This window comes from Ovis canadensis, chromosome 16, assembly GCF_042477335.2.
Source record: "Ovis canadensis isolate MfBH-ARS-UI-01 breed Bighorn chromosome 16, ARS-UI_OviCan_v2, whole genome shotgun sequence".
NCBI lineage: Eukaryota > Metazoa > Chordata > Mammalia > Artiodactyla > Bovidae > Ovis > Ovis canadensis.
In genome coordinates, this window is record NC_091260.1 from 30,100,272 (window position 1) to 30,112,113 (window position 11,842).

The 11,842-nt window shown below is 39.1% G+C and overlaps 1 long non-coding RNA gene across 2 annotated transcripts; it reads left to right on the plus strand.

Annotated features, from left to right (window-relative positions):
• Positions 1-6: 6 nt before the first annotated feature.
• Positions 7-11,303, plus strand: LOC138421747 (uncharacterized). 2 transcript variants are annotated; one of them, XR_011249614.1, is made up of 5 exons: positions 7-637; positions 1,558-1,662; positions 3,226-3,382; positions 5,323-5,574; positions 8,516-11,303. It is a non-coding gene; the product is annotated as an uncharacterized lncRNA (long non-coding RNA). The 2 variants fall into 2 exon arrangements; XR_011249615.1 differs by lacking the exon at positions 7-637 and having other exon boundaries at positions 5,320-5,574.
• Positions 11,304-11,842: the final 539 nt, after the last annotated feature.

Consider the following 11,842-nt stretch of genomic DNA (forward strand, 5'->3'; position numbering starts at 1 on the left):
TGCCTCGAGGCGGCCCCGCCCAGCTCCACGGCTGGGCGGGCGGCGGCCGAGGCTAGGCCGGCGGAGGGAGCGGAGCGCGCGCGGCAAGGCCCCCAGGGAGCCTGCGTCTAGTTTGATTTCTGCGCGCGGCCTGGAAGAGGCGGGAATCTGCGCTTCCAAGAACTTGCACTGTTGCTGGAATGGATTAAGCTCCTTGCGGTTTCTGGGCTTTCCGGCTGGAGCGCGAGGCTGGGGGATGTGCATTTAGGGGTCGGCCATTGACAGCATGGGTTCAGTGTCTCATCTGACAGTGTCACCGCCATTGCTTCTTAGAGGTGGCCTGTGCGAGGAGACGTCCCAAGGTTTCCCATCCAGTGGTAGAAGAAGAAACACCTTTGAGGTGTCACCCACACTTAGTCGGAATGAAGATCCGCTTTTCATGGCCTTGACTTACAGCTCATCGCCATTCAAAAAGAAACGGCGTGGTCGGGGAGTGGGGGATTAGATTGCTGGATTTATGATGCATCCGATGCAGATGTCTTGGCTCTGCAAATAGTTCAAGACTATTTGCCCTGGACCATAAAACCAGTAACTATGATTCAAGGACAGAGGGCCAAATAAATTTGACGAAGAAATGTGCCTTTTCTGTAGTCAGTTGGTGAGTCTGACCACACCAGCGTGTGGAGAGCAGGGTTCTTCGTCCTGGCAAAACAGGAAAACCCTGTGGACAGGGACCTTGGAAACTATATTTACAGCACTGTGTACAAACCTCCAAACGTGTGACATTTGCTTCTAGTTTTAGGACTTGATATGGAGGAAACACACTTATCGTGCCCTGCTTTCTCTAGTCAGTGTTAATCTCCCTGTAATGATAATTTAAAATATACAGTTTTAAAATTAAAAAATTGGAAACTGGATATGTGTGTGTTAAGTGTGTGTAGGAGCATATGCAAATAGCTAGTGTTTTTATGCTAATATAATCAAGTCAAGTAGACCCTAAACATTTTGTTGAGAAAGATTTGGACTCTGTAACTTAAATGTATTGAAGGCATACTTATCAAAGAACAAAGTTTCTTAGATCCAGTCTAAAGTAAAAATAATGTCTGTGAGAAAAACACTAGGCAGACAACTTTGAAAACCAGCTTTTACATGTCAGAAATGACTACTGTAAACCTCAATTTAGGATCTCTGTTTCAAAATAAGATTTGGTGGTTTTAGTGGGGTTTTTTTTTATTATTATCTTGAGTGCTTTGTCTGAACTCTTTGAGCTTCTGTCTAGTAGAACACCTCCGATGTCTCTATGACTGAGATATAAAGTATCTATGTATTTGCTTGCAAATTCTTTTAAGAATACAAAGAAATCAAGCTATACACTTATGAAATTTAAAATTGCTTCATAAAATGTGTTTTATCATGGTTGCTGACACATACCTTGCCCTCCGTGGGCTATATAATTAAGAAGCCTAAACCTTTAATCCATAGTTAAAAGTATTTAAAATATATATACATTATCCTGCTCTATAAAAAAAAATGTATGAGATGTGCTACTTGTCAAACATAAAAACCTTTCTTTTATAGGTCATACCCAAAAGGCGTATGTTTTTCTGTATGCCCCACCCAGCATTTATATTTCCCAAGACTTTCATCTTGGGCTTTGTGCCAGTGGCCTTCTGAAGAGCACCGGTAAATAAATGCAGTGCGGCTACGTTTCCATCAACATCCTATATCAAGAATTCTGACTCTGGCTCCAGCGTTAGCAAACTATATAACCCTGACTAGAACAGTGACTGGCGTATAGTAGGCACTCAGACATTTGTTCAAGGAATTAACTTGTTAAGCTGCTCCAAATCTTGGTTACTTTCTTAAACAGCCTGGAAAAATAACTTCTATTTTCTCAATTGCAGAAAATTTTCATGAGGATCAAATGAAATAATAAAATGTGACAGTATTTTGTATTTATAAGTATAGTCAAGTTAAAAAAAGACAGTAAACCACCCTATAAAACATAGCCTAATACCTTACTGTAATCTTCAAATCATTACGTGAAATTTTATATCCAATGATATAAAATTAAAGACACTTTGCAATTTGGCTCTGACCCTCAACACCTCATATCTGAGAGGATAGCAAGAGTTTAACAGACCTGTCTATATTCTTTTACCCACTTGAGTCCTTCCTACCTTACTTTACAGAATAATTTTGCTCAAGGATAATTTCCATCAAGTCATATCCTATTCATAGTAGCTGCTGTTGTCCTACCCTATCCTGAATTGATAAACCATTTCAAAAAAAAATCATAGTTTCTGTAATAAAGCCAAGCCAATCTCATTATAAAGCCTAGATTAAATTTTTTTTTTGTCTGCTTTGGAGTCATTAGTACATAAACTTTAAGAGATTATTCCAAGAAAGAGGCTGTTAAGTCAGTGAGCAAGATTTGAAGCAGAGGGCAGCACTCGCCAGAACCAGTTACCTGCTCCTCTGGCAAAGAGCAGAGGAAGAGCTTCAGTTCTAGCTCAAATCATATGTACTTGTCTACATCTTATTTGAAATTTTCCATTCAATGTTTGCATCTAAGTTACTTCCACAAAGTTTGTGAATTTAGGATTGAATGGAAGGATAATAGACTTGATAGAAACTTTCTTTGACTCTATGGTCTACTTTCTGTCCTCAGCTGTTTGGGAAACTCTGGTTGTCAGTGATTCCCATTCCCCTTAATTTACTCAAATTTTAATTCTAATCAAACGTGTAATTTTACTGTAATATATTTTAGTCCTTAAAGGAATACATTAAAAACACTTGGGAGATATGAATCTCAGTTGTACCCACTCTATAATATCTGCTTTTTTCTTCTCTTTTGGATTTCTCTTTCTGCCTGCAAACATTTTCAGACTCCTTTGTCTTGGAAAAATATTTTCTTGATCCTTCTCTTCCTATTCAAATTCCATTCTATTTTTTTCTTTCCCTCCCCTGCAAAATTCTCAAATGACTGCTTTAAATACTCACTACCTTGATTCCACATCACCCATTCATTTCCTAACCCCTAGACCTGGATTCAGTCCTCTACTGTATTATATTTTTTAAAGTCAACAATTACCTTGTAATTACCTCATTCAGTATACACTACCATCTTTATTTACCTTGAATTCACTGGAAAATGGCCCACCTGCTGTCTCCCAAACAATACCGTGCCCATTCCCACCTCAGTTTATGCTCATAGAGTAAATAATTTACTCTCCTCTTTTTCAGTCTGTGCTGCATGGCTTGTGGGATCTTATTTCCCCAACCATGGATTGAACCTATGACCCCCGGAGTGGAAGCACAGAGTCCTAACCACTGGACCGCCAGGGAAGTCCCATATTCTTCTCTGCTTAAAACTTTTCCATGTGGCAAAGCACAGCTGTAGGTATGCGGGCTTTCTTTATGGTATTTTGTCCGCTCAATCTAATCTATAATGACTGCTCTGTCTGAGTGATTCTCCCCCAGCCATGACATCAGACACACTTAAGAAATATTTTAATAAAAATGCATAAGCACAAATTTTACTCCAGGCCTAACAGTTTAAAATTTCTAGTGGGGAGCTTTACGTGGTCTGTTTTTCAAAAACTCATCAGGAAGATTCTAAAATATATGTATAACTGGTTGAAAACTATTGATTATGCCTGAATTTCCATATGGTTTTTTCTAAACACTGGCCACTTAGGAACTAGGTACTGAATAAACATTGATTGGTTATTTATCTAGTCCATCTTCTTTGTTATAATTCTTTCATGTATACTTTTCAATAACCTAATTATCAAACATATTTTGATAGTATACTTTCATCTATACCTTTTGATAGTGTCTTGGATTATATTAACTTTTGGTAGAAAGCTAATTTTAAGGCCTTTTAAGGTCCATATTGGACTTAGATCTGTACAGAAATATCAATAATGTGGTATCATATTCAATTATTGTCTGCACTGAAGTATGCCTAATCCTTATACTGGTTCATGAAGTGTTTGCCTTTTCATTTACACGACTGATTCCTCTCAAAAATAGGAAGTATAGATTATACCAGATTTTCAGTAATTTGATGAATATAACTCATAAATAACAAGAAGTGGTCTTTTCACCATTTGGAGTAATATATCCAAAGTGAAAATCATTTCTATATCCTTAAAAGAGTTATTTTGTATATTATTACAATAGTTATTGAAGCTGAAATTCCAATACTTTGGCCACCTGATGCAAATAACTGACTCATTTGAAAAGACCCTGATGATGGGAAAGATTGAAGGCGGGAAAAGAAGGGGACAACAGAGGATGAGATGGCTGGATGGCATCATCGACTCAATGGACATGAGTTTGAGTGAACTCCAGGAGTTGGTGATGGACAGGGAGGCCTGGTGTGCTGCAGTCCATGGGGTCACAAAGAGTCAGACATGACTGAGCGACTGAACTGAACTGACAATAATATATTCAGTCTAAATCAAGTTTAACTAGAGAGAATAGGGTTCCCTGAAATATTTCTTGTTGTTAAAGGATAGCATCTGATTTTTTGGTTGCTGTTATGATATAATCATAAAAAACTTTACAGAAAGCCAATTTTCCAATAAATATTAAGACCCCAAACATACCTTATTTCCCTAATCTTTGTTAATATACATACTTACTTTTACGACTGTTTGAATTCCTTCTTTAAATCAAACATACATGTTATGTACCATGATCAGAACCTCGCTAGGACAAAGTAAACACATAACAGTGGAAACAAAGACATTCTTTTCATTGTAGATTTAATCTCTTAAAATATTTGTTTTGCTTGACTTCATTTCGTATGACTATTTCAGTGTGTTTTTATAGTCCCTATACTTATAATTTTGATTTTTGGTTTTTGTTTTACTGCCCTGGGTCTTCGTTGCTACGCACAGGCTTCCTCTAGTTGTGGAGAGTAGGGCTAGTTGCATGGACTTATTGTGATGACTTCTCTTATTGAGGCATGCAGGCTTTAAGCGTGGTCTCAGTAGTTGTGCACGGGCTTACTTGCTCTGTGGTGTGTGGAATCTTCTGGACTAGGGATTGAACTCCTGTCCTCTGCATTGGCAGGTGGATTCTTATCTACTGTGCCATCAGGGAAGTCCCATATATTTATAATTTTTAATAGCCATATCTATTCCATATATTTCTTCTTCTTTTTTAGGGGGGGGGCACACCCTGGGGCTTATGGGATCTTAGTTCTCGATCAGGGATCCAACCCATGACCCCTACTGCAGAAAAGCAGAGTCCAGTTCTCCTGGGTTCCCTTACCCTACTGCTCTCCACCCAGGTGCCCTTTTCCAATAAAATCTCTTGCTTTGTCAGCAGATGTATCTCCTCGGACAATTCATTTCCAAGTGTTAGACAAGAGCCCAGTTTCGGGCCCTGGAAGAGGCCGCCTTCCTGCAACAAATGGCGACTCTGGCAGGGACTCTTCTTCGCTGAGACTGACATCCTGACCACTGGGGGTACTCAGGGGCCAGCTTGCCTGCCAATGGACCAGACCCAGCGGCCGCAGCTGGGACCCTTTTGTCTCTGGTCTCCTCCTGACGCGGACAACTGGCCAAAGTGCCTGAACTGGTAAGGAACAAGAGACTTTATTGACCTCTCTCCCCTTCCCTCTCTCTTTCCTCTCCTTAACCCTTGCTATCCTTCCCTGTTTTTCTAGTCCCCCTGTCCTGGACGCAGGAATCTGGTTGAAGGGCCCTCAGCCTGAGCTGAGGATTGGAGACTGATCACCTCCTCTTGGCAGAGAACTCGAATTCTGGTTCTGGTCTGGTCTGATTTCTGGTAGGGCCGAATTCCAGTCCTTCCTTCTCTGGAGGCCCAGGGAAAAGTCCCATAACGCCTGGGCATCTGTAGGTGGCAGGAGACGTCTGTAAGGCCACTCCTTTCGCCCCCCCTCTCCCGCCTCCTCCCCCTTCTTCTTTCAACCTGGCTTCCTTTCCTCCCTTGAAATCTTTTATGTTAGTACTTAGATTCTTGTATTTAAGGGCTTCCCTGGTAGTGCAGAGGTTAAAGCGTCTGCCTGCAATGTGGAAGACCTGGGTCGGATCCCTGGGTGCGATCCCTGGGTCGGCAAGATCCCCTGGAGAACGAAATGGCAACCCACTCCAGTATTCTTGCCTAGAGAATCCCATGGACAGAGAAGCTTGGTGGGCCACAGTCCACGGGTCGCAAAGAGTCGTACACGACTGAGCGACTTCACTTTCACTTTAACCACTGGACTGCCAGGGAATTCCCTTGCTATTCCATGTATTTCTAAGTCATTTTTTTGCTTACACATTCACTGTATTGTTGGGTTATCTTCAATGTAAAATTCTAATTAGGAACATCTTTGAAAAAATTTTTGTGGGAAAATTCCTGTAAATGAAAATATCACATCAAAAGATATGAAAGTTATCACTTAAATTGCAAAGGAGATAACATCACTTCCTTCTTAGAACCAATCACCAGCTTCCTAGAATAAAATCTAAATTCTTTACAAAACAACACATGATCTAGCTTTTGTGATCTCTCCACCCCAGTCTGGTACGACATACTCCTGCTCATTCTTCTCTAGCCTCACGGAGTTATTTACTTTCCCTTAAATATTTCAAGCTCTTCCCTAGATCAAGATAGTGGCTCTTGCTCAACTTGTCATATGACTGTTTCTGTTATCTTTCAGATATGAGTAAAAAAATACCCAAATTTATACTTGCTGATGTATAGCTAAATGGATAGACTCTTAAATGAGCTAAACTGGTAATGTATTTTCTTATTTACAAGACCTAGAAAATCCATATTTAATGTTTTTGTCTTTTAAACCTCACAAATCTCTAGTAGATACAGATAATTACTAAGTAATGAATTCTCATAAAGAATTTTTAAGTGCGAAAGAATATAAAGTAAAATGAAAGGAAAAGCTTTCAGCCCTCCACCCCACCCCCCTCGACCTCTCACATCCTCGCTCACCCTTGCTTGCCCTCCAAGTTCCTTGGCTTGGGTGGAACCCCTGTTAATACTGTATCAATCCAGTAATCCTTAAACGGTACTGGGCACAAGATTCATGTGGGTTCATTGTTATGCAGAGTCTAGGGTTCAGTCACCAGAGACTATGATTCAGTAGGTCTAGTATGTAGTTCAGTAGAAGATCTTCTATGGTCTAATAGATCAGGAGATCTTATATGAAGTCTAAGAATATGTATTTTAACATGTACTCTAGGTACTTTAGGTGATTTTCATACAAATAGATGATGATGCTTTCAAAAACTTTAAAAACTCATTTAACATATGAGTAATGCCTATAATTTATATTTTAAAGAAATCATGCTTTATATATTGTTCTGAAAGTTTCATTTAAAATACATTTTGGACCCCTTTCCATGACAATGTTCACAGATCTATCTCTGTTTTAATAGCTGGTTATTATTCCACTGTATGTTTGAATAGTAGAGTGTAGGCAGATAAGCATGTAGATAATTATTTGGGTTGTTTCCATTTTATCTCTTTCTCTTATCAACAGTGTTGAATACATTCATTTAGTCCTGTTGTATGAATCATTCTATAGGATAACATCCTAGAATTAGAATTGCTGAGCCAAAAAGATAGTCACATTTTCAATTTTGGGTAAAATTGACAATTTTTGTGTTGTTTTGATATTTTTGATGTTATACATCAATTATGTTTCACACATTATTTTAATTAAGCGTAATATATCATCATTTTCATTGTTAATCTATGCCTTCTCCCATTCCTGTAGATTTCCAGATATCTAACCAAATTCTTGGCCTTGACATACTGCCTTGTTCTGACTTCAAGCTTGTGTACAAAGCCTGCTTCAGGAGTTGATTCAGACCCCTGCTCTAAATTTATGGCCCAATTTTCTGTAATTTCTCAGGGCTAGCTGTTTCCACACCTCCCTTGCACTCATTGCTATGTCATGATTCTTTAAGTCCACACCCTAGCCCAGGACTCCATAAAACAGTTCTACCCACACCCTTCTCACCTACTCCTACATATATGGAACAATAACAAACTATATAAATAATTTATAGTTACATGCTGATTGTGTAGTGTAGGCTCTAAATAGAGAATAAAGTCCATTTGAACTAGAGAAGGCAGGAAAGAAATTTTAAAATACTCTTTGTGTTTTATATTTTGTTTATGACCATTGAAGAAGTTCAGTTTTAAAAAGGGAGTAGGGATCAAGAGGTATGATTTCAGCTAGGCCCTGAAAGATGACTGAGATCCATATAGACAGAGATCTAAATCGCAGAGAAGAAAGCAAACAAGGCAAAAACAACAACAAAAAACAACCACCACAAACAGAAGTAAGATATTTCTGATACAACCACTTGATGAAGCCGTTTTGACAAGAGGTAGGACAGCCCAATTAAAATGTGAAAGTCATGATTTCTGCCTTAAAAAAATGTGGATGTGTACAACCAGACATCTGTATTCTGTCTCTAATGGTTCCAAATAGGAAAAGGAGTACATCAAGGCTATATATTGTCACCCTGCTTATTTAACTTCTATGCAGAGTACATCATGAGAAACGCTGGGCTGGAAGAAGCACAAGCTGGAATCAAGATTGCCAGAAGAAATATCAATCACCTCAGATATGCAGATGATACCACCCTTATGGCAGAAAGCGAAGAAAAACTAAAGAGCCTCTTGATGAAAGTGAAAGAGGAGAGTGAAAAAGTTGGCTTAAAACTCAAGATTCAGAAAACTAAGATCATGGCATCTGGTCCCATCACTTCATGACAAATAGATGGGGAAGCAATGGAAACAGTGTCAGACTTTATTTTGGGGGGCTCCAAAATCACTGCAGATGGTGATTGCAGCCATGAAATTAAAAGACACTTACTCCTTGGAAGGAAAGTTATGACCAATCTAGATAATATATCGAAAAGCAGAGATATTACTTTGCCAACAAAGGTCCATCTAGTCAAGGCTATGGTTTTTCCAGTGGTCATGTATGGATGTGAGAGTTGGACTGTGAAGAAGGCTGAGCGCCAAAGAATTGATGCTTTTGAACTGTGGTGTTGGAGAAGACTCTTGCGAGTCCCTTGGACTGCAAGGAGATCCAACCAGTCCATTCTAAAGGAGATCAGTCCTGTGCGTTCATTGGAGGGACTGATGCTAAAACTGAAACTCCAATACTTTGGCCACCTCATGCGAAGAGTTGACTCATTGGAAAAGACTCTGATGCTGGGAGGGATTAGGGGCAGGAGGAGAAGGGGATGACAGAGGATGAGATGGCTGGATGGCATCACCGACTCGACAGACATGAGTTTGAGTGAACTCTGGGAGTTGGTGATGGACAGGGAGGCCTGCTGTGCTGTGATTCATGGGGTCGCAAAGAGTCGGACACGACTGAGCGACTGAACTGAACTGAACTGAACTGAATGCTCACTCCAAATATGGTGGACTTCTGTGTTCTACTTTAGTCACTTCTGTATTGCTTGAACTTTAAGTTAGCATGTATGGTTTTTATAATCAGACTTTTTTTCACAAAAGTATAGGATCACCAGTTCTTACAAGAGGGAGATAGAAGAGACATAGCTGATAAGAAACGTACACCTTGAAGGTGGGTATTATTGTGATGGGCTTTGAACATTGTGCAGAGATGTTCACCCTTGGCATGGACATCAGTGGGGAATTCCTTTGAGGACAGGTATGATAAAGCAAAAATGCAATTTATTTAAAGCTATAATTTACTTTGTATTTTATTTTGATAGAATGCCCAAGTCAGTCAATTTAGATTTGGTATTATAGTGAACATGTGTTGCTTCCTTCTCAATAATCTCTTCTTTCTTCCTAGTAATACCTTGAATTTCTCAATTATCCAGTTTGAATGGGACTGACCCTTCCTCCAACAGCTCCAAGGGTAGACCCTGATTAGTATAAGCCAGCCAGTAGATTTCATCCCCCGACCCAATGATTGTTTCATAGATGAAAATATTCCAGTAAGGTGCAAAGAGTCTCCATTCTCAGAACTGACTTGAGTAATTAGGTAAACAAACTCCCACTTTTCTGCTAGAAAATGAACCTGAAGAAGGAAGCTTCAGAGTTGTTCGCAACCATCTTTGTGACTACAAAGTGAGGGCCTGGTGAAAAAAAAAGGACTCAACCTTGACAAAGCAGAGCCAAAATTTTGAGGGAGAAAAACTGGGTGCTTGTCCTGGTTCTTGACCTGCTGGGCTGAATGAAAGCGTCCCTGAAGTCATATCTATTTTTGAGTTTTCCTGCAACATAATCCATAAATTCACTTCAATGTTTCAGCTAGATGAAGCTGAATTTTCTCCTTTCTGCAGCCAAAAATCCCAATAAATCCAAGGGGCATAGCGCTTGTGGATGTTAGTACTGTCTTGAACTCTGTAGGACGTTGTCATGTGCAGAAAATGGATCAAACGTTAGGGTTTGAATTTGTGCTTTGACAGAGTTTATAGCAGAAGCTAAAGTCCCTAAGGTTCAAATTCCCACAGGGATATAGAATTTAAAATAGTCTCACTAGTAGATTTATTATCAATTGGCTTCTAGAAATTATTTTTAGCAATCTCCTATCAAGCTTCATTTTACCTTTAATCAAGTACTGGAAGAAATGGGGCTAAAGATGTAAAGTAACTTGGGTCAGTCATTTTCGTTTATTTTCTAACCTCTTGGTGAGAAGTATTTGTACTACATTAGAAGCTGTAAAAAAAAAATTAGAAATTTAAGATTTTATTTTGAAATCAATTCACTTGGTTTTACATAAGACCCCAAATACAATCTGAAGATATAAGATGCTATTTGAAACAAGTCATTGAGTAAACATATACCCTTATTATTGAACTTAAAGATTTAATCCTTTTTTAAAAAGTGATTTTTCTCAGACTGTAGAAGCAGTTTCCTACAAATCATGTTAGACCTGGAAAGACTGTAGCAGGAGTGGCCCCAAGACTTGCATTTGTAAGAGTTGCTGTTGAAGGGCTAGCCAGAGCCATGTTTAAAAGAGTGATAACTAAGGAAATGGATGAACACTATCTGAAGAAGGAAAAGAAAATATAAGTAAAATATCAGTTGATGTTAGAGAATCCAGGCAGGTTTAGTTTATAGTCTTTAAATAGACATGGCTCTGATTTTGACAAAGGCCTTCAGAGCAGTTCAAAAAGAAGGAATAAGTGGATCCTGCGGAAGTTCTGGGAAGACTTTGCTGAACTCTGACACAACCATCAGTACCTGTCCAGGAATTAAAAGAACTTCAGAAAAAGACTTTTGAGGAACAGTCAGAATGTGTACACATACTGAATATTGTATATATTAAAGAATCATCTTTAATTTTATTGGGTGTGAAAGTGATATATATATCATTGTTCTGTTTTTTAAAAAATATTCCTATTTAAAAATATCCCTTATTTGTTAAAGATACACACACACGCGCGTCTGCACACATGCACATCCACACCATACAGAGACTTTTATCAAAGGGGAGACACCGTGAATCTTTTAAACTCTTTAATAAAGATGACATTTTCAGTCCTTACAAGTTGAAGATTGATACAAGAATGTCACATGTCATGGAAAATGGAAGATATGAAAATCACAAGAATTCTATAAATGAGTAGCAGAAACTGCTGATCCTCAGCCTCCCTGTCTTAGAGCAGCCATATGATAGAGTTCTGGCCAATGGAAGGTTAGTAGAATTGATGTGCACTCTTTCAAGCCATCAAACCTTCCTGTGGTGTTCTCATTTTTTCTCTCACCTTTCAGTTGAAGGACAGAACTCCTAGAAATGCTGCTGCTGCTGCTAAGTCGCTTCAGTCGTGTCTGACTCTGTGCGACCCCATAGACAACAGCCCACCAGGCTCCTCCGTCCCTGGGA